Source organism: Myotis lucifugus, unplaced genomic scaffold (assembly GCF_000147115.1).
Source record: "Myotis lucifugus unplaced genomic scaffold, Myoluc2.0 scaffold_695, whole genome shotgun sequence".
In the NCBI taxonomy this organism is placed as follows: domain Eukaryota; kingdom Metazoa; phylum Chordata; class Mammalia; order Chiroptera; family Vespertilionidae; genus Myotis; species Myotis lucifugus.
This window is the reverse complement of record NW_005871743.1, coordinates 103,115-110,610: the sequence shown is the minus strand read 5'-3', so window position 1 is coordinate 110,610 and position 7,496 is coordinate 103,115. Positions and strand designations below refer to the sequence as shown.

General features: G+C 45.3%; 1 protein-coding gene across 1 annotated transcript in view; it reads left to right on the top strand.

Moving 5' to 3' along the window:
• Positions 1-7,148: 7,148 nt before the first annotated feature.
• The window catches only part of APBB1 (amyloid beta precursor protein binding family B member 1), a 24,865-nt gene continuing 24,517 nt past the window's right edge, over positions 7,149-7,496 (top strand). Inside the window, 1 exon segment of the mRNA XM_023746562.1 lies at positions 7,149-7,193. The gene's annotated coding sequence lies outside the window, so the exon portion shown is untranslated.

Genomic DNA, 7,496 nt, shown 5'->3' with positions numbered 1-7,496 from the left:
TGTGAGAGAGAATGAGAGAAACATGATGTTAGAGAGACAGAGATCGGGTGACGCCCCTGCCCCCCTCTAGGTATTAAGTTTGCCATCTGCCCTCAGCCCTGACCCCGAACTGAACGGTGACCTTCTGGTTCATAGGTCGATGCTCAATCACTGAGCCATGCCAGGCTGGGCCCAAGGATGTTTTTTTTCCATTGATTTTTAGAGAGTGGAAGGGAGGGAGGGAGGGAGGGAGGGAGGGAGGGAGGGAGGGAGGGAGGGAGGGAGAGAGAAACATTGATGTGAGAGACACAAATCAATTGGTTGCCTCTTGCACATGCCCCAACTAGACCAGGGATCAAACCAGCAACCCAGGCACATGCCCTTGACCAGGAATAGAACTTGTGACCCTTCAGTGTGGGAGCTGACACTCTAACCACTGGCTAACACTGTGTTTCTTCTTCCCAAGCTTTCCATGGTGCCCTCTCAAATTCACTCCATGGTTAGTAAGTTTCTCTGCATTTTTTACTATACTTTTCTATCTCTTTATCTCCAGCTTTAATTAAGATCAGGGAAAGCCCCAGGGCCCTCTTCCTTTCCATACACAGTAGCTGTCCCAATGGATGGGAAGCAGTATCAGCATTGGCATAACTTGACACACATTTGTACCATTTCTCTTCCTCTTTCTGTGCAGGGTTAATGGCTCCTCCCTTGGAGCCACACCATTCTTATGGCCAACATCTGCCAACCTTCTGACTCTGTCTTCTCAATTGCTGAAGTCCCCAATTACTTCAACCACCCAATTATTATGGCCCAATTCTGACCCCAGTCATCATTCACAATTGCTCTACCCGTGAAAAAAATCCCAACATCTCACCTGTGATCATAACCACCTCTTATCCTTATTCTTCTGTCTCCCTCACAACTTCATTCTGACTCTCCTGCTCTTTGACTTTATAGAGATGTTTCTTTAATATATATATATATTTTTTTTTTTTTCAGAGAGGAAGGGAGAGGGAGAGAGAAATAAAAACATCAATAATGAGAGAGAATCATTGGTTGGCTACCTCTTGCCCTCCTCACGCTGTGGATTGGGCCTATAAACTGTGCCCTGACAAGGAATCAAACCCTGACCTCCTGGCACATAAGTCAATACTCAAAAGACTGAGCCACACTGGCCAGGCAATATAGAAACGTTTCATCCCTTTATTATCTCCCAGCCCTTCATTCCCGAAAAGCCATTGTTTTTCCTACTCAGTTTGAACATCAAAGTTGATCATCTGAACAACTTTCTTAATACTGTTATATCTCTGTCCCTTTTAACTTCTGTTTAATCTATCCATAGAAAAGAACAATAAAAACCAACTTCAAATCAGAGAAAGAGAGAATTTTAAAAGTCAGAGATGTCTGAACTCCAATCCCAGCTAGGCCACTTCCTAAGTTTGTAGGTTTGAGAAAGCCTGAGTCTTGTGTGTGGTATATGTGTGCGTATATGCATGATTGTATGCAAAATAGGAATGTGTATTGAATCAACCACTGTTCAGGAAGAATACAGAAATCACTGCAGATGGTTTAAGTAGAGAAGGACTAAATGGGAATAATTTGTTACAAAGCTGTGGAGAAGGTCTGGAGAAACATAAGAGGAAAAGCAGGGCTACCTAGAGACCAGGAAACGACCCCTAATCTTGATTTAAAGGAGTAAAAGTGGGGAAATATCCAAAGATTAAGGAGCTGGAATCTACAAGTCTGCACTGGCTACTGGTGTGGCTGGAACTTGTATTGCTGATGCTGCTGGGACCGCCTTCACTTTTGCCACATCAGAAGCTGATGTTGCCAGAGGCACTGCCAAAAAGCAGAACTTCTCCCTTCCTCATGCGAAGGTTCCCATTAGTGGGACCCAACTGTAACAAAGCAATAAAGGAATCAGAAAAATGTGGTTTTTAGATTTCTGGCCCTTTGTACAGGGGAGATTATAAAAGAGTGGATGTGGGGATGAGTACCAACAGGCAACATCTGCCACATGTATTCATCATACTCTTGGTTGCAAGTAATAAGTCTCAATTCAAGGTGTGCAAGCAAAAAGGAAATTTATTGACTTATGTGATTTCAGGCAGAAGCAATATAGGTGTTAAAGTGATGTTATCTGTCTCTCTCCCTTAACTATGTTTCATTCTCAGGCAGGTTCGTTGTTCCTGGTGGCAAGGTGTCCACCAGGCTTATGTTCTACCAGCACTATTTGCAGGAAAATTCCTGGATCTGATTTTCACCGGCTCAGATTTCATCATGTGCCCATCTCGGAATTGATGGCTTTGATTCAATCATGGGTTAGGAGACCAACATTGAAGTGGATTGTGGGACTTGCGTGACATAGACTTAGACTGGGGAAAGGATGTGCCAAAAGAAAAATGAGGTGCTGTTACCAATAAAAAGGGAAATGGATACTGCACAGATAACAACAAAGGCAACATGTTCATGACAGGATATTCATCTTGCAGGTTTTTTGTTGCTCTGTATCCAACCCTCCTTCCTTTCTTCAGCTAGACTGAAAATATTGATATCCCTGGGCATGAAATATCTCAACCTCTTGTTGACTGCCAGTTTATTACCCCGTCTACACCTTTGTCCGCACCCCTATCTTTTTAGTCTACAAAGTTAAGGTGTCCAATTCTTCTCATGAGTCCTTGATCCCACCTCCTCTCCTTGCCTCTAGCATCTCACTCCATCTATTTTCTTTACTTTCAAATTCATCTTCTCTACTGGTACCCTTTTGTGGTGTATATCCATGTTCAAATATATTTTTAAAAAAGACATGCCCAGCCAGAATGGATCAGTTGGCTGAGCGTTGTCCTGTGCACTGAAAGGTGGTCGGTTCGATTCTTGGTCAGGGCACATACCTGGGTTGCGGGTTCGACCCATGGTTGGGGCATGTATGGAAAGCAATCGATTGATGTTACTCTCTCACATCAATGTTTCTCTCTGTGTTCCCCTTCCTTTCTCTATGCATGTCCTCAGGTAAGGATTAAAAAAACAAAACAAAAAACAAATAACCTAAATAAATAAATAAACCAGAATATTTAACTTCATACCACTTTTCAGCTATTGTCTATTCTTTCTTCTAAACTTCTCTATAAGGGTTTCTGCACTTACTTATTCTCCCTCATTTTCATTTGCTCAACTCATTGCATTGTGGTTCTGCCTCCATTTTCTGCTGATACAGATCACATCTTGGATGTCCATGACCTCCATGCCACAAAATTCAAAGGATACACAAAATTCAAAGGATACTTTTTTGCCTGAACCTTATTGGAAATCTTTGCTGCATTTGATGCTGTTGACCACTTTTGTCTCCTTGAAAAATCTTTCCTCCCTTGGATATCTTCCATGACATTACTCTCTCCTGATTCTCCTCTTACTCTGTTTCTTCTCAGTGTTCTTTTTGGCCTTCTTTTCCTCTGCTGGCTCCCCAAACACTGGCATCCCCAGAGGTTAGTCCTTCCCTCACCCTCTATGCTTTTCCTGGGGATGTATTAGAATAGTCTTGAAGAAGGGTGTTGAGGAAGTCCTTGCCAGACCTAGCATCTGACTTATGAATTCCACTCCATATAATCTGTAGGAAGATTTAACTCCTTATACGTTTTTCCAAATGATAACAACCACCTAGAATAAAGAAAGTTTATTAGATCAACTACTATAAAAATACAATATTCAAGCAATGCTTATCTGTAGTGGTAGAAAATGCTGCCTTTGCTCCATTAAGTGTCTTTGGTGCTAATAGAGACGAAAGCTCTATTCTTCCATATATAGGTAACATGGATGCCAACTTTCTGGTGATGCATAAAGCCAGTGCTCTTGGTAAGTGACTCTCTGGATGGAGTTGTTTCTTTTTTCTTTTTTTAAAAATAATTGATTTCAGAGAGGGAGAGGGAGAGATAGAAACAGCAATGATGACAGAGAATCATCAATTGGCTGCATCCTGTACAACTTCTACTGGGGATCGAGCTGCAACCCGGGCATGTGCCCTGACCGGGAATCGAACCCAGGACCTTTCAGTTCACAGGCCGATGCTCTATCCACTGAGCTAAACTGGCTAGGGATGGAGTTGTTTCTAATTCAAGTTTTTCTTGATAGGACCAAGGTAATAATTTTTAAAATTTGCTGCCTGGGACCCACATTGTTAGAACCACACACAGTATCTGAGGTGGTTCATAAGCTGTCTGCTCCTTAGGGCCTTGGAGAGTATCAGAAGGGAGAAGAGATACAATAGGGAAAGGATGGATAAAGGGCACAGGTTGACTCCCCCATTGAGCAGGAGGCTTTGCAGACATAGATCAGGGATTCAGGAAGACTGTATGGGTCAAACTGCACAGTATGTGAACTTCACATTTTTCTTTGTGCACCTTAGCTAATTAGACGCCTCTCCCACCCTCATCATCCTATCTGTGTGCCTCTGGTTACCTGAAGAGATTTCCTTGGATATTGCAGCCCTCCTGCCCAATGGACTGGGAAGACTAGTATTCTGGTGGGCTCTTTGTAAACTGATGATATTTCTGGATTTTTTAAAATTGCTCAAGCAGAAGTCTGGAATTCATCCTTCCATAGCCAATCAATTGATCACTAATATCTGTGAATTCTACCTTCTGTTTAAACCTATGCAATGTTCTCCATTCCTACTCCCACAACTAGTCATCTCCCACCTAGACTACATGAACTGCTTCCTAACTAGTCCCCACACTGAGAGCCAATTTTACTCTTCCCATCTATTCTCCACTTAGCAGCCAGAAGTGAGCTTCTGAAATGCAAGGATGAACATGCCACCCCTCTGCCTCAAACCCTGATGATTTTCCATTGCCCTTAAAATAAAGTCCAAACTCTTAGCTAACCCTTACAAGGCCCTCCTTGATTTGGCACATACTACCTTTTCAGTTCATCTTCTGCCATTCTTCTCCACTGTCACCATACTGGCCTTCTTGTGCTTCTCCTTTGACTTAGAATAACTTTCTCTTCTGGCTGACCTTCTCCTTTACCCTATTTCCCTCACATAAGTGCCAATTCCTTATGGAAAGCCTTCCCAAACCTCTCCAGGCTAAATTTAGTTCACTCATAGCATCCTGTACACCTCCTTCAGATACTCATCACAAATAGCTAAGATCTAGAAATAGCCCAAGTGCCTATCAGTAGATGAATGGATAAAAAAGCTATTGCACAGTGATACTATGGAATACTATGCAGCTGTAAAAAAGAGGGATCTCTTACCCTTTGGGACAGCATGGATGGACCTGGAAAATATTATGCTAAGTAAAAATAAGCCAATCTGAGAAAGACAAGTATCACATGATCTCACTTATTTGTGGAATCTAATGAACAAAATGAATTGACCAACAAAATAAGACCTGAAGCAGAGGCATAGAACAGACTGACATACCTTTATGTGGGGTTGGGGGACGAGAATAGATAAACCAAAGAACTTATATACTTACTAGAGGCCCAGTGCACATAATTCGTGCATGGGAGGGGTATCCCTCAGCTCGGCCTGCGCCCTCTTGCAATCCAGGACTCCTTGGGGGATGTCCAACAGCCTCTTACAATCTGGGACTACTCACCCCTAACCGCTCGCCTGTCTGCCTGCCTTCCTGCCTGCTTGCTCCTAACTGCTCACCTGCCTGCCTGCCTGCCTGCTCAGTGCGCATCATAGTGACTGGTCATTCCAGTCATTCCAATTGTTCCGCCATAATGGTCACTTAGGTTTTATATATATATAGATATGCATAGCCCATGGACATGGGCAATATAATAGTAAAGACCTGGGAGTGGGTGCATAGGGGCTAGGGGAAGGGAAGTAAGGGGGGGGGGGGGAAATGGGAGATATCTGTAATACTATCAACAATAAAAAAATATTTTTTAAAAAGATACTCATCACATTTCTAATCATATGTTTAATGTCTCTTTCCCATTATTCAAGCTTCAAGAAGGTAGAAATGCAATCTTGTTTCTGTATGTGTTCCTAGCACCAAGGACAGTGCCTCACACATAATAATTATTTGTTGAAAGAGAATGAATAACTAAGGACAACTTTCTTTTTCTGGGTAACTCTTATTCACCTATCAAGGACCAAGGCCAGATGTTATGTCCTCCAGGTTGGGTTACAGTCAAATCTGATACATCTTTGGATCCCTAGGGCCTAGTGTGGAACTTTGGTACATGATTCATATATCATAGATATTTGTCAAATAATAAACTCTTGGCCAGGAGTTGATAATTGTTGAAACTGAGTGATGGGTATATGAGTAGGGTTCATTACACTGTTCTTTCTCCTTTCATCTATATTTTTAATTTTTCCAAAATAAAAAGTGAAAACATTTATAGTATTCACCTAAAGTCAAGCGAAAATGTAGTCAAAGATGATCTTGAGGTTTCTGGCTGAAGCAAACCAGTAGGTGGTGGTGCGGTTCACTGGGGTGGATGAAGTGGAGCTGCATCCATACTCCAATGCGCCTGTGCATGGGCTAGCTTGGAGAGGGTTCCTTTTCACCCCAGTGAAAGTTCTTCGAAGGTCAATCACGGGGATGAAAGAATAAATTTTGATTTCAATACCTTTAGTTTTCATTACTTGAGGGCATCTCCAGTCAGCTGTGCAATAGTTAGCAGCTACAAAAAACCAAAACCTCTGCCTTAAACAATGAGCTGTGAGAGGGTTTCTGGCTGGTAACCTTCCCCCTCCTGGTCCTGGATGGCCTCCGGGACACGGATCTGACTGACCACCGGGAACTGTCCTGCAGTGAATACTGTGCCCCACCAGTGCTGCCTCCACACTTCTCACCCACACCCTCCCCTTCTTCTTTACCACCGTTTTAGTTCTACTGGGGAGCGATTTATTGACATCGGCCAGGCCTCGGTGGGTATCACGGCTTTATGGTCAGCGGCAGGTAGGGTGTCAAGAAAATTCTGGCTCCCGTTTGACTTCCCCACCTTCTGACCGCAAGTCGCTTGACCGTTCTGAACCTCAAATGCTGCCTCGGAAAAACAAGGGTAACAACCGTGGCGACTTCACGGGGCTGGCGCGAGGAAGAACGCAAGCAAAGGGCTCTACACAGAGCCTGGCACCGTGTGAGCGGTCGATGGACAGAGCTATTATTATCGCCAGCGCCGCGCCCTCCTCGGCTCTGCATCTGGACGTCGGGAGAGCTGCCGCAGGAGCCGCGCAGGCTGCCCTCCGCCCGGTGGGTGCGTGGCCCCGCGGGGGTGCGGGGAGGGTCCCGCGGGCGCGCAGGAACGACTCCGGGCCGGCCGGGCAGGGTCGGCCTAGGCGGGGGCTGCGCCGTGGGACCCGGGAACCGCGCGCAGGGTTGGGGCCGTGGGCTCACCGAGGCCCGAGGGTCGCGCCGGGTGGGACCCTCCGGGACGCCGCAGCCAGGGCCGCCCCGAGGAGCTCGCGCCCGCGCCGGCCAAGATGGCGCCCCTCCCGCGCGCGCCCGCCCCCCGCGCGCCCCGCTCCGGGCGCAGCCCCGCGGCCCGCGCGCTCC